Below are 13,366 nucleotides of genomic sequence, written 5' to 3'. Positions count from 1 at the left end.
ACGTAACTAACGAAAATTAACGTTAATAGCCTTGAGTATCAAAATAATGGCACTCGCCTGTTGGTTGCCCTCTCCACAAGGCCGCTTTCCGGGGATTGGATGGGTCTCTCTCCAGCCAGAACCCGAAATAAATTTCAAAAACTCATTCCGGACTTGGGAAAAACGTGAAAATATTGTTACGACCTCTTTGGGTGTTGGCGTTCTCTTGGTGTGCGAAAAAGTCGGGTGAGCACCTTACTTTTCCTTATGGAACATTTCCCATCGAACTAAATTAGATTTTAGTCGCAAAATTACGATGCTCAAGCGGTTAATTGAGAAAAGTGATGCAGCGATTTTTAATGATGTTGTGATTGCGATTTGGGGGAGGCTAAGTCGTTGGAATTGGGTGTTCATGTGGTTTGGGATAAGGTTATATAAGTTATTGGAAATTGCTATTAAATGCTAAATAGGTACTATTAAATACAAACATTATGGTAATCAAATAAATATAGAAATTTTCCCATCAAGGCATTAAAGTGGTAAAATCACCTATGAATTGAATACAAAACAGGGAAAATTAAATTTTTATTTGGTATTACGTTAATAAGAGAAATCACATTAAAACACCAATACTTTTTTTTACTCAATTCTACGAAAACTGCTTTAAATATACATACAAGAACATCGCAATTCAGTTTTCAACGAAATTGAAATTTTGAACCACCCACCAAAAAAAGCGAAAAAAAATAAGATACTTTGGCCCGACATTTTGTGAACTGGGTATGCGTGTATCGTTAATTTTTATTGGCCAGCTCTCGAGATCCCCTTTTGCATTGAAATCGAATGAAATTCAGTTGTTGGTCCTTGTTTGCTTGTTGCTGGCACTCGTATCCGGGCTGAAATGGTTCGCAATGGCGGGGGATTGGATCGGGAGGACGAAAACGCAATAAGCAGTTAAAAAATACTCGTAATTGCAGCGGGAGTCGAAGCCCCCGGAGACTGGCTTGCTGCATGCCTCATATGAGTTGCCATTGTTGCCTTTTTTCTGAAACGTGCGCATCTCATTGACTCGATTTCGATTCGATTCCGCCCCTCCCACTGCCATTTTCCATTTCCCCTTCCGGTGGAGGACAACGGCGGGAATGACACTCTGCGGACTCGTTCCGCCGGAAATTCATGAATAAGAAGATGAAATTGCTTGTAGCACAGCCTCTTCTTAGCATATTTTGTCGACCTCTCCAATCACAACTTTTTCTTTAAAGTTTACCTATCTGTAAGCATTTCTTGGGATTATAAAACGGATAGAAATCTAATCATATGGCTACCAAATTCAGTTTCCCTTTGAAAATGTATTGCAGTCATATTAGTAAGCTAACAAAAAGTATTGGTAAATGGTCTTTCTTTCCTTTGTTTAATAACGCTTAATTGTTGACTTGTGAAGAAAGTCTGATTCTGAGTTTATTTAACCTTATATATATTAACAGAGCACCAGCATAATAAAATTAAAACAAATTGAAAATATATTCATAAATTTACAAAATGTATGTTGGCGAGAAAATAAATATAAAACTTGTGTTCTACGTGTTACCAAAAAAATGGAAGTCAAATTTACAGATGTAAAAGTAATTTTAACGGTTAGGGGACGTTTTAATCTTTTTACCGCCTTTGGGTTTTGTAACAAATTTGTTTTATTGTCATAAATACAAGATACATTTTTATTTTGACCGACAAAATTACCAAAAATGTGGAAATCGTGATATTATTAATAAGTCTGTCCGCACACCATATAAGTATTACCTAAGTTAGTTTTTAGGTATTTTTTCCTTGAATATATGGACTAGGCTCATTTTTAAAATCAAGTTTCATAAAAAATTACCTATTTCACATTTAGTTTTTTGTCTGTATACGATTTTTTTTTCAAATGAAGCCCACTCAGTGGTCGACCATTTCGGATGGCCCTTTTCTCCGCGGACCTTTCCCGCGCTTGGTAGTTTTCCTTTTGTCCGACTCGTTATTGCCGTAATATTGCTCGGTCCGCGAGGAGGTCGCCTGTTGTTGCTGCTGCCGTCGCCCTTGTTTTTGTTGTTATAATGGGCTAGTGCCATTCTGAACGCTCGGCAGCGGCAAAAATGTTTCACAAATGGGTTCATATTTTGACGTTTAATGTAGCGAAAATGAAGCGGGGATTTATGGAATGCGCACGTTGCCCTCGCGGCTGCCTTTTCCTCCGCCCTCTTCCCAATTTCCCCTCTGGCCCGGCGGCCAATTTCGAAATGGAGAGTGCAAATCAAGAATCAATTGCATTATTAGAAGCGATTCGGAATCACCGGGGCGTAAGGGGGAGACTCTGTCTGGACATCCTTGTCTGCGAGATAGGATTTTCCACGGGGCTCCTTTAAGATTAAAACTCTGGCATATTTCGTACTGAGCTCGTAACCTGCCACCGGTGTCCTTAATGGCCAATAGCGAATGATGAAAACACCATCGGCTGCGGGCCGAAGTTTGCCTAAAAATGGCTAATCGACTGCCTGGGGCACTTGAGGCCAGCAGTTGCCAGGATGAAGAGGGCACCCCTCCGTGGATCCCTGCCGCACGCCGGGGATCAAGTAAATTGCGAAAACTATGTGCAAGATGGCCTGTTATTGCAGCCGAAGCGCTTGTAATGATGACTCTAAGTGTCGTTTCCTTAAGTGTATTACCTATAAAAAATTTATACAAACATGCTGCCGAATTCGTTCCTTCTTTCCCACCACCAAGGGTAGAATGTCGGCCTCGTCTGCCCCATCTGCCTCTGCCTCGCCTGAGATAAGGTGAGAGATACGGAGCGTCTTGGCGATAAAATGCAACATTAAGCTGCTGATTTCAGCTACCCGCCCCTTTGGGCCATCTCTTCGGCCTCGAGTGGCGGCAGTTCATTAGGGTAACACTGCAATTGGGTACGAAAAGGTTATCGAACGTGCTCGGCTGAGTTGGTAAATATTAATTGGTCATTATGCATGCAAATGCCCCGAACCGATTCCTGGAGGGCAACATGAAAATAAAATAAATAAAACATGTAATGGCAATGGATTCAGAGATCTGATTTATTTTAATGAACAATCATCTTTGATGAATTTATATATGTATAAGATTACATTAAATGTTGCTATTTGGTTAAACATGAACATAACATTCTTCTTTTAAGGCAAATCAGTAAAGAAATTAATTAATTATATTATATATAAAATAAGCTTGGCTTATTCATTCTCTATTTTTAAAAAATTCCCACACAGATACAAATTGACGCATACAAATTAAACAGTTTACCTTTGCACTGGAATTAAATATGCCGTTTGTTTTAAAACATTTAAATGCAAATTTTAAAGATAAGCAAAACCTTAAATGTTAAACATATCCATGACTTAATTTAAAATTATGTAACTTTAAATTTATTTGAAGAATAAAACAACATATTCTTTTAAAAAAGGTTTAATTAAAATCTTAACTCTCTTTAAAATGAGAAATTATAAATGCCTTGTAAATTGGAATATATAATGGCATAAATTCCACTGAGCGAACTGGTTTCCCGGTGTCCTGTCCTCGTATCCTGCTGCGTGGAATCACCATTCCGCGAAAAGGACGGCCGCTCCCTTGGCGCTCGTAGTTTATGTTTACGTAGAAATTAAAATAAACGCCGCAATGAGATTTATTCAATGTTTGTATTAAGCTGCGCTGTCCAGGAAACGGGGAGCACAAGGAGCAAAACCACCCGCCTGAAACGAATCCCATTCCCCCTCCAGAAACGGCGCAAACCGGAGTTCCCGGCCATTCGGGGTGATATCCTTAATGGCCCAGCGAGTCGCTTTCTTTGTGCTCGCTATTTTGCGAGAGCAGGGTGGTTAGGTGGTGCAGTGGGTGGTGGTGGGTGGGTGGTTGGGTCCTGCCACCGGATTTAAATTCTAATCTAACGGGGACAGCGCCGCTTGGAGCGCGAGCGCCCTGCGCCGGTTGCGCACTTATCCGGCATGGCGGTAATAGCTTTATCTGCCGACAGAATTATGGCCACTCGCCTGATTCATGATCCTTCGCGCAGGACCTCTGCCCGAAAGGGGGTGGCTGGGTGTGTCGAACAGGAAGTCGCCGTGAAGGCATTGTGAAGCTCAGCCGTCGATTTCAATGGAGAGTGATGCGCCGTGTATCAGAGCTTTTGTTATGCATAGATGGTGAGCTAAACAATCCATCTCATGCAAACAGGCTGTTTAAAATAAAATTAAAAACTATTTTTAATTAAACTACAAATATTGTTAACTAATTAATTACACTTACTATTGAAATAAAATGCACTAACTTATAAAATTTAAAAGCCATAATTCGACAGTGTTTCAAAAATTGATCTTAGGGCTCATTTTATTGTAATTAAATTAATTGTCAATATTTCGAATATTTACCAAGCTTTTAAATTGTTTTAAAAATTGTTTAATAACATGGCCAAGGCAAACTATCTTTTAAATATACATTTCTAAGCATTTTGATTTATTAGAAGAAATATGCGAATTCTTTATTTTCCATATAAATGTTGTTTAAAAAAATAAATTGTAAATGAGGAACTTTTATTTCTATTTTCTGAAAGCTCTGATAAATATTTTTATAATTGTTTTAAAAAACATCACAAAAGCCAAATAGCTATTTCCTTAGATGGGTTTAAAAATGTTTCTTAGAGATTCAGCACATCAATCCTTTAAATTCCTTTAAAATTTATGTTTTCAGCAAAGAGTCATTTTTTTCAAACAAAGAAATGTTTCTTTGCAATATCTTAGAATGACTCAATAAGGCCATATTTTTATTTATAACATGTCAAAACAGTTTTCCTAAATCAAAACCAAATATTTTGTCCTGCCCCGGACTGTGGATTTTTCCACGTCGCTGGTTGATCGAATGTGCAGCTGAATGAAGCCGAATGGGTGGCCGCCGCAGGAGGCTGCCTTTCAGCATCCGTATCTGTATCTACCCGGTTGGCAGGGCAGAAGAGGAAATCCTGTTCGCCATGCCGGAGACTCCACAGAGGCGGCGTCCTCCGAGCAACATGGAAAATCGATACCAACATGGCGCGCCAGCAGCAGCCACCCCTGGAAAATCCGGGCTCAGCTGGGGGATGTTTGTTTAATTTTCCGCAGTGCAAGTGATGAAAATCTATTGAATGTGCGACCATACTCCCGAAATCTCTGTTGGCGTCCTGTGAAAATATTTATTCAGTGCAGCGCAGAGTGAAACGGATGTGCGATTGCCCAGGCGACGACTGACTTAAATTCTAACTTCCCATCTGAACACAGAGGATATAGAATGGGAATGGGTAGGACAGGCCGTGAATGACACGCACTCGCTTAAATTGACATTTAATGCCAATACAATGACAGTTATTTTAATTGTGTTTGGGTGCTGCGGCAATTTATGTTATGGCTGTAATTGTTATGGCCGAAGCAAAGTGTTTGGGGGGAGCAGCTCCAGGATTTGGTTGCTGACAGGTTTTGTTACAACTGAAGAGCTGTGACGGCATCTTTGGTTCCACCAGTTGAACTTGTGGGCATATAAATACTTTCTTATAACTCCATGGTATTCTGGGAAATTCTTAAAGACTTTTTAACAGGTTATGAACAAATGTCCCAGTTCAACTCATTAAATTACAATCCTTACCACCTTTTCAAGTTATTTTAAAAAATTTGTAAGCTAAGTAAATTTGGCATACAAGAAATTAAAAACCTTTTTCTAGAATTCAATAAGAAAATAAAGATCTTGCATTGCACTTAATTTATTTATTGCATTCCAATAACACTTTAAAACAATTTTTAAAACTAATAACAAACTATATTTATATCTAATAATAATAACTATACTTTTTGACTCGTTTCAGATGACAGATGATGAAAAAATTATCTTGGAATTCGAGCTCCACTCAATGTGTTTCTTTCAAAATGTTATTTTATTAAATAATACTCTATATATTAATAAAAATGAAGTAATATAACATTTACAACATGTGATATTAATTCGGGGCTGCGGAACCCGAAATTCAAATAGCTTCGCTCCCGAACTCAAAACAGGTTTTCCTGGCCTTGGCAGATAGGCAGGTATCGTGGTCCCTAACTCGGTTGGGTTCCACAGGCTTATTCCATCCACACTTTAAAGTCGGAACGCGAAGGGGGCGAATAGGGAGGAGCTGGGAAGGGGCGGGGCCCGCCCCCATTGCGCCGCAGTGCGTCCACATGCCGCTAGATGGCGCGCGGGTCAATTTAGTGGAATTAATGGAATTGGAATTCATGGCGCGGAAATTGAATTTATGGCCCCGAAGGCCGACGTCCAATCGGCGCGTGGAAAATCCGGGGTCAGAGGGCAAAGGGTGCGGGCAATCGGCTTTTAATGCGCCATTGAACGCTTCGAAACTGTTTGCGATTCCCGGCATTGGCAAGTGCAGCCAGTAGCTCCGCAGTTGCCGAGTTCGGAAAAGTTTTGCCGGCTAACTGGCAACTTTACAACGGATAATGTCGCCGTAAATAGCGAAGGGGCTCCGTAGTACGAGTAATTAAAAACACGTTTTGTCCTTTTGGGCCATTAAGGCGAAAGGGAGACCGCATTGCTCGCATGCCGCTGCCTGGGAAAAGTTCAAAATAAACTTCTGCGGCGAAACAAAGGGCCAACTCACACACACACACACACAGTCGTAACTCCGTGATGTCAACTTTCGTGTTTGGTTTCGCATTCCCATTTCTTTACTCCGCTTTCCCCGCTGTTTTGTTTTGGCTTTGTTCCCATACGGCCAACAGCTCCGGGCTCACCTTTCCAGCCAGTTGATTAACGCAGACGAATCACGAAACGGGCTCCTTTTATTTTTGGCCCGCCGTTAGTCATTTCGCTTCTGCCGGCGAACAAAAGGATTCGAAACTGGGATTTTGGGAGGGCAGGGATCGATAGACGGGGAATGTACCACCGCCGCGAGGATGGAGTCATCGGAGGGTTAGGCTTTAAGGTTGCCAATTGGTCTTTAACGGCAACGCTTAAAAAGGGGAAAGTCGGGCCAAAAGTTCACTTAATTGCTAAGCGAATGAGCAACAAAAAGGTATGTTGTTAATAAATTAATAACTTAAATGTATTCTATTCTAAGACACGCACTCATATCACAAAATATGTAGTCCCTATTTTAATTGTTATTTTATAAAAACTTGAAGATTAATTATTTACATGTTGGGTTTTGGACCTTTATTAAATATATAATATAATATATAATATTTTATTCACCGATTCATGATTTTAGTTTTAATGGTTTTCCATGAACTTATAAATAAAGATAAATCAATCAAAGAAAAAGATAATCAGGCAGAAAAAAACATTTTTTGGCTACCATTAAATAGTTAATTTTAATTTTCTGAAAAATTATTATTTTACCTAATTTTTTTTTCAATCTAGTTAATTTTTAAGGGTACTTTTGCTCTGGACAAGTAAATTTATGGCAGTAACTTGGCCAAGAAAATGATATTTGGCCAAGTGTCCAATCCTCTTTAGTCAGAAACAGTCCCTTACCACTTCCTGGAAACGAGCCAAATTGTGCAAAGTTGCGAAACTTTGCTGAATTAATTTGTTAAACTGCGCTGATATATGTGTTGATTCAGAGGACCACCGCATTGGGCTGGGGCAAAACCACAGGACCGCTAAGACCGCAATAAAGCCACATAAGCCCTGGACTGGCAGAGGCCGAAAACCAATCTCGCAAATCAGGTTGATAAAGCGCCGGCACGCAACCCTGCGAATTGAACCCTTTTTCAGCAGCCCATCAAGTCATATATGCCCACCGTAAGCCGGCTTTAATTACGCTCCAGCGAACCACCGACCCACCGAGCCACCAAACCACCGACTCATCCAATCCTGCACCACCCGCACCAAAAACATGCGACACAATTAAGCATTCATGGCTCCTGGTGAGCTTAAATTTTGACATTTTCCTGTTTGTTTTGGATGAGGCTGGGAAAGGACCGAGGACCAAGGACCAAGGACCAAAGAATGGACGAAAGGACGACCGGAAGGACAACTGGGTCTGTAATCAGACACACGTCCGTCCCTTTTCGCTGATCCCGGCGACCATTTTATAATGTGTGTATAGCAGCTTAGGGCACCCGGGAGACCCATTGCCAGCGGCACTAAACAATTTTATCATTTTTAATCATCAGAGTGGATTTGGGGTGGTCGCCGTGTGCAGGACGACAGACCGGGATTAAAAACTCATATTAAGTTATTATCGGGATGGCAGATACCAAGGCCAGTCCACTTCCACCCACTGGCGGTGGAAAATTCATGAAACTCCTGCGAATGTCAAAGAAACCTCGTGGCCAATAAAAATTCATTCCGACCAGACGATGTTTAAAACATTGTCTGCACTGCGCGAACAAAGGATTGCTGCCAAATTGGTCTTGAAAAGCAGAAAGGCGGGTTTCAGGCTCATGGTTAATGCATGATTTAATGCAATTCGGACCCGCTCGCACGCATTCTGCAGTCGTCGGCCAATTTGGCAGCGCATCAACACGCCATTTGGGAACTGGAATCGCCACACAGCGAATAAAAATTGATGATTATTCAATCACAAAAAAATTAAGGTTTGGTATCGACTGGTTCCGAGGAAATATAAAAGGCAAGTACAGTATTTAAAATATTCACTAACTGGAATACACATTTGCTTTGGTTTTAAGTTTAAGTTTTATGTTTGTGATCAATCTAATAATTTTTTTTGGATAACATAATCAATAAAAATCCCATATATAAAAAAAAAAATGCAGATATTAAATTTGGAATCGATAAATCGCATCACATAATTAAGCCTTACAATATTGAAAGGTTGTGGATTATTGATGATGTATGTTTTTGATGTGTATAACTGACATACTTTAAATATGTGTTTTTGAACTCCCTAATTATTAAAAGCTGGTGACAACCTAAGAAAAATCTATGGATTGTCAACTCTTTTTTATCAAACACAATTTGATAACTGGAAGTTATAATTTCTTTCCGTGAACCAGCGGTCCCTCTGCAGCATCTCAAACTCGACCCAGCATTGCACATGTTTCCATTAATGGCTTCTCGCATCCTTGGTGGCAAATTGGAGGCAGCCTCGATGGCCATAACTCTGCTGCTTAGCTGCCATTTATGGCCTGTCGAGAGTTGGCGGCGGAGATGCCCCATTGTTTCTGCTCCTCGTAAGTGAATTGCCGGTGTTCCTCGGGAGATTTCAGCCATTTAATGAGCTGCCATTGCACAGAAATGTGGCTCGTCAACAGGCTAGTGATGTAATGGATATCAGCATTGCTAAACGGATTGCAATTGCCTGGTAAATAGGTAATCGGTGAGGTGAAGACCATCAAACTGGGGTTAGTTAAAGATCCAACAAAGGATCAAAGCATTGAATAAATGTGTGGGAAGACAGACAGGCAGGTTAGTAAAGGTTATGGTAAGATGTTAAGTGTAAATTAGACCTGAGATGAGGTTTAAATAAAATTATAAATATTTCTTTCCTTAATTGTATATTTACACTGTTGTTTAAATTAAAAAAAAAGAAAAGCCACTATGTATTTTTTGATAAGATTTTAGTTTTATAGTTTTCTATACAATATTTTTAAGTTTTAAATTTGTATCAGTTTTGCCACGTAAAAAAAAAAAATTAAATGCTTGGAAATTCGTTAAAAAACATTTTCCATTTAAAATATTTAACTTTTAGTTATTTTCCTATTTGACTGAATAAAAGAATGTTGAATTGAAATTGATATTGTAATGATTGGTACAGATGAAAGAAAGCAATGTAGAAATATGATGCATTTTAAATTTCAGCCTTCGAATAATCTACTTTTTAATCCTTTAAGATTTTTCATCCTCGGTTGGAGAACTAGGATTTCCAAATGCCGTAACCACAATCTCTATACGTGTAAAGTGAACTCAAGTCCTGTTCATCCAATTGCCCATTCTGCAGGCAAAGTAAAAGTTGGAAACGCAAATGGCGTAATTGCTACACGTATGTATGGTATATGCCGGTCCGGAACAAAGCCAAAACCATTAGGTGAGCCAACTCTCGTCCGCAGCCGAAGTGCCTCTGCCTGTTGTGAGTCACAATTTTAGAATTAAAACCCGAAATGCATAAATTGCCGTTAACCGCAAGAAACTTTAGCCTTGGCTCGACTCCAGACTCCAGACTCCCAACCTCGGCTCCTGCCCCATCGCATCTTCATCCTCGACGGCGGCCGGAGGAGCAGCTCCTCTGGGGAGAGCACAAAAAGTTGCTTAATTTAATGTTATTTGCGCTTTAGCATATAAAGAATTTTGTGTCTTAATCTTTTGACTCTGCGGCGAGCACGAGAGCCTCTGGAGGCTTTGAATATGCTAGTGCTATTTATGCCCGGGACGTGAGTCCGAGCTCCACGTCCCTCGTTCCTCGAAAATATATTTGTGCAGAGAGAAAAAATGTTGCATAATTTAATTACAAATTTCCCATTTTTAAATACCAAAATAGGATTAATTTAAGGAATTTCTTTTGAATATATCGTCGTTTACTTTGGGACCCAACTAAAACTTTTTGGCAAACCATATGAAGTAATTAAATTGACAAAAAATTACAACATAATACATTTTGCAAATTATAATTCTCGGTTTAACCTTCTTCATTGTACTTACTTTATTTGATTTATTTTTCTTTTTTCAAAAGTGGTTATTTACAAATTGTTTAAGAGGACAAACTTAATGGCAATTTGCAAGCCATATTCTACGTTTTTTTCTGTGTACAAACTGATTGCACCACACATAGATACGTGGATGCTGCAGCGGTGTGCGATTGTGTGTGATGAGCACAAAAAAGGGATGCAAATTTATTTCTTCATTTGCATATTTTAAGGAGCTCTCTGCGAAATATATTTTTCGCCATCTTCGCCGCCGCCGTCGTCGTCTTGGTGGCTTTCCGATATTCATGCGCCTTTTGTGGACCCGGCTAAAATCCCTTTCTGCCTTTCTGTCTTGGCCTGATGAAACTTTATGAACTTTGGCTCTGCGCTGCGAGTGAACTATAAATTTGCGAAGCTCCGCTGATTGCCATTGTTGTATTCCCCTTTTGCCTGCATGTAAATCGTATCTGTATCTCCTGCAATTGTGCGCAATCAGCGAAATTGTAACGCAGCTCGTTTTTCAGCCAGCTTCAATCCAACGACCGATCCGCAGCTGATCCCGCCCCAAAGGCGTCGTAAATTCACCGCCATCCGCCATCAGTTCGAAAATGTTTTAATTAAATCTCGGGTCTGCCGATGCGCCGGGGCATTCATTTCTGGATCGTCATCGCAGCGTGTGGGAGTTGGCCTTAAAAATAATATAATGAATATTTATCTCACTGGCAAAACGAGATTTCTGGCTGGCTTAACAATGGAAAACATCAGCATCTTAATGTTAATTTGGATGAGTGTCGTCGAGGCGTTTTCGAAACGAAAATTAACATGTGTACTTGGAATTATCCTTTTTATACATTTGTTCCATTCTTAAATTTGGTTTTATTAAGGTTGAAAATAAGAAAACTATAAGCCTTTAACTCACAATTATTGTATGTATGAGGTTTTGCTTGAAACTTACCATATCAATTAAATTTGATTATAGGTTGCGCCCAAGCAATAATACTTGCAAATAAGTGTGCAGATGCAATTTCAGAATCTTTCAGATGCGTGAATCATTCACTCCTAACTAATTACAGTCGCAACCTGTGCTTCAACCAATTATTAGAGCAACTAGAATTATAAAGGTATCTATGAATTAACTTCGATAAAAAGGTAGCAATGTACTTTGCTTGAACTGTTATTACATGTGAATTGAATCGGAGAAGTGAGAATCTGAAGCTGCTGTTATAAGATCAACATTGTTGCTTGAAGTTTTACTCCCATAATTATTATGGCTCTGTTTTCGAGCAATTTCCGGGAAGAGGCGCACCATCACTTAATTCCAAAATGGCAATCCCATTTACCGCAGTACTACAATATTTCACCCTGATTTGGCTTAACTTCCAATCCCATGGCAATTCTTTTGCTCCCTTCCACATTTTAAATTATTTTATTCCCATTCAGCGAAATAAAAAACGAATCAGAATTGGAATAAAATTATGCGACAATCTGCCCAGGTTCTGGGATCCGCTCGACCATAAATCGCATTAGAATGCAGAGCAGATCCTTATTGATTCACTAATCGAATCGGCAATGGCGGGCGGAATGGCGACCCCCTCGCAAATAACTCATTTAAGGCGCGGGCCGTGCGAGGAATCGAAAGCGATTATGCAAATGGGAACGCGGACGCCATGGGCATGGGTGGCGATTTTCGGGGGAGTCCAGAAGGGGCGGCCAACTGAGGAAGACAACGCGTCACGCGCCGCATAAATATCTGCAAAATGTTTCTAATAATAGTCGCCCAGGCGGATAAAAAGGAGGTCTTACGAGGCCGGAGCATCAGCTGCATGGGAAGGAAATGCAAAGTGGAAATGGATATCCAAATGGAACGAGAGGTGGCAGAACATTTGCGTTTTTAATTTGTCTGACTGAATTTATTTAACACTCATGGCTGCCTCGAATCCCCATCCTCCATTTTGCTCCTGCAATTGTGTCAAGGATTATTTATGAATTCCCCACCAAACCATTCACACAGACAGAAAATATCTCGAAAATAAAATGACATATGTATAATATATGATTTAGCAGTATAAACATACCAAAAAGGATAAATATTTCCAATTTTTCAATCAATTCGAAAGAATTTTACGAAAATGTTTTTTTTCCACCCAATTCAAAAAAAGCAAGCTTAAAACTTTCGTTTTGTAACTTTTTAAAATTATAAAACTTTCCAAAAATCACATAAATCTCTTCCATAAAATTTGGTTGAACTTTTTGAATTACTAAAATAATGGTTATTAAAACGAGTTTTTACGAAACTGATATTTAAAATATTGATGGGCAAGGAGGTGATTACTGATAGCTAGAATTCAGATTATTTGTTTCCTATTTTTAAGCAAAGAATCAATATTTTCGAAAGTTTTGCTAAAGTAAATTCCAGAAAACTTTCTCTGTGCAGCATGTGGGACTGGCAAATTGAAACTGAACTTTGGTATTAATTTCAGTTATTTTTTCGCCCTTGTTTTTGCGCCGAAAACGCCATAAATAATAAAATTACTCATCCGCAATGCAATCTACTGATAAAAATATTTAATTGGCTTTTACTCGCACGGCAGCCGTTGCAGCTGAAAAATCGAATCCGAATCGCATTTTTGCTACCGCGCATAAATCGCGGATGCGGCGATGCAAAGAGCCTGATAAATAATTTAATCGAAATTTTTCCGTGGCGTGGAAACAGCGCAGAGCAG

Source organism: Drosophila rhopaloa, unplaced genomic scaffold (genome assembly GCF_018152115.1).
Source record: "Drosophila rhopaloa isolate 14029-0021.01 unplaced genomic scaffold, ASM1815211v1 contig_155, whole genome shotgun sequence".
Lineage (NCBI taxonomy): Eukaryota > Metazoa > Arthropoda > Insecta > Diptera > Drosophilidae > Drosophila > Drosophila rhopaloa.
The sequence above is the reverse complement of the archived record's forward strand: the minus strand, read 5'-3'. Positions refer to the sequence as shown.